At 57.9% G+C, this 1,945-nt stretch overlaps 1 protein-coding gene across 3 annotated transcripts in view; it reads left to right on the forward strand.

Moving 5' to 3' along the window:
- Positions 1–1,702: 1,702 nt before the first annotated feature.
- The window catches only part of HERC2 (HECT and RLD domain containing E3 ubiquitin protein ligase 2), a 234,456-nt gene continuing 234,213 nt past the window's right edge, over positions 1,703–1,945 (forward strand). For all 3 annotated transcript variants that reach the window (XM_069072939.1, XM_069072941.1, XM_069072940.1), the window contains exon 1: positions 1,703–1,892. The gene's annotated coding sequence lies outside the window, so the exon portion shown is untranslated. The remainder of the gene's footprint in view (positions 1,893–1,945) is intronic.

The raw sequence follows: 1,945 nt of genomic DNA on the forward strand, positions 1-1,945 counted from the left end.
ACTCTGGTGATTCTCGGGGACGCAGCTACCTTTGGGAAAGCCATCACCTATGCACTGAATACATTTGCTCTCTTGCCACCTCATCCCCTCAAACCCCATTCCCCCATTTTAATGGTGGTTGGAGGGTAGTACCACATAGTCAAAGTATATACCATCCTCCCTTGCCCGATGCTTACTCAACACCCTAATATTTTCCATAGCAAATTAATGTATGAAAAATACTTTCCATAAATTATTTCACTCGTTCCTTAAGGCAATACTGTGAAGTATGGACTACTGTTATTCTCATTTTGCAAATGAGGAATCAGAAGCAGAGAGAGTCTGGCTTTCTTAGGGTCACGCAGCCAGTTTCTGAGGAAGGATTAGAACTCAGATCTTCCCAGTTCCGTCACTCTACTACTACTATTACACACTAAGCCATGGTATTATTTAATAAATTGACTGCATGCTTTTCTGTAAGTTGGAGAAAACAGAGAAAGAGCTGGTTACAGGCATCTATTACTAGCACGGCATTGGGGAACCTACCCAATGGGAATCTGTTCAGCCTGTCACACGGTAAAAGATGTAATACAAGCCCTTCTCTCAAGAAGACTGCAAGCCAATGTGCACAGTAACTGTGATGTAAGTATGTCACCAAAGCAAAGGGCAGGCCCAGCACAAGTGCCCCAACAAATGTGAGGAAGATAGAGCATTTCTGACTAGTGTTTGGGTGGGGAGGGAGAGGGAAGACTTCACGGAGAAGTTGGGTCTCCAAGTATGGGAAGGCTTTCCTTGGGGTGTGTGTGTGTGTGTGTGGCGGGGGAGGGGGCTGCTAAATTCAGTATGAACAAGAGGATAGAGCCAGGAGAGTACACGTATGTTCACGTATTAAGTGAGCAATTTCCCCCAATTTGACGGCTATTTTCATGTGCTGGATTGGTTTCAAACTCGAGCTGATCTGGCCAGCTTTGCCTGGGGTACGCCTGCTGGCACCGGGTTTGAAGGTGGTCCTTCCCATTCCTTTCTCTTCGTGTTGATTTCACGGGGTCTGCCATTGAGCTCGTTACTTTGTATCCCTGGAGCTTCTCTAACCCGAGGAGACTGCGTGCAGAGCCTGGGAGGCAGCAGGCAAACTGCCGGCTGCGGGGCGGGACCGAAGAGCTTACAATAAGAAACCCAAGGCCCGGGGGCCCTGCTCTCGTCCCCATTCTACCTCTCCCCTGGCGGCTTCCATCCCCTCGGCTCCTACTGCTGTTCAGTCCGCAACCCTCCCGTCCACGCACAGAAGCGGGCTCAGAGCTCCCCTTTCCTCGCATCATGACAGCAGGGAGGCGGCGGGCTGGGTGGGCGCGTGTGTCTGAGCTCGTAGGGAGGAGGAGGGGCGCTGAGGACGGAGGCAGGGGGCAGGGCGGAGGCGGAAGTCCCTCCTCCCGGAGCCTGCCAATGGGGTGGGCACCGGGGAGGAGGAGGAGGAAGAGGATGACAGAGTGGAGGGGAGGGAGGGAGGGGGGGAAAGCGGTCGCTGCCATTGGCTGCGCCGGTGGAGGTCTCTTCGCGCTGATTGGCTGGGTTGTGGGGAGGAGGCCGCTCTCCGTAGCGCGACCCTCCCCCTTCCCTGGGCCGCCGCCACCCCCTCCTCCCCCCCCCTCCCCGGCGCCCACCCCGGTGGCAGGCGGCGGGAGGAGGGACTTCCGCCTCCGCCCTGCCCCCTGCCTCCGGAGGCGGCGGGGGGGGAGGGGATCGGTCCGAGTAAGGCCGGGCCCGGGTTGCCTGCGGGAAGTGGAAGGGAAAGGCCGGTAGCGGCGGCGGCTTCCTTGGGACCGCAGTCGGGAGCCCCGAGCAAACCGAGGCGGCCGGGAGTGAGTCGGCGGCCGCGGCTGTCCTGCCCTGGAGCGGGGCCGGCGGGGCTGACGGTGAGGAGAGGCGGGGACGGGGAGGCTTCCCGGCCTCGGGCCCCTCCGGGCGA

Source organism: Petaurus breviceps, unplaced genomic scaffold (genome assembly GCF_028583685.1).
Source record: "Petaurus breviceps papuanus isolate PSGF00001 unplaced genomic scaffold, PetGlider_PUasm1.0 90849, whole genome shotgun sequence".
Classification (NCBI taxonomy): Eukaryota; Metazoa; Chordata; class Mammalia; order Diprotodontia; family Petauridae; genus Petaurus; species Petaurus breviceps.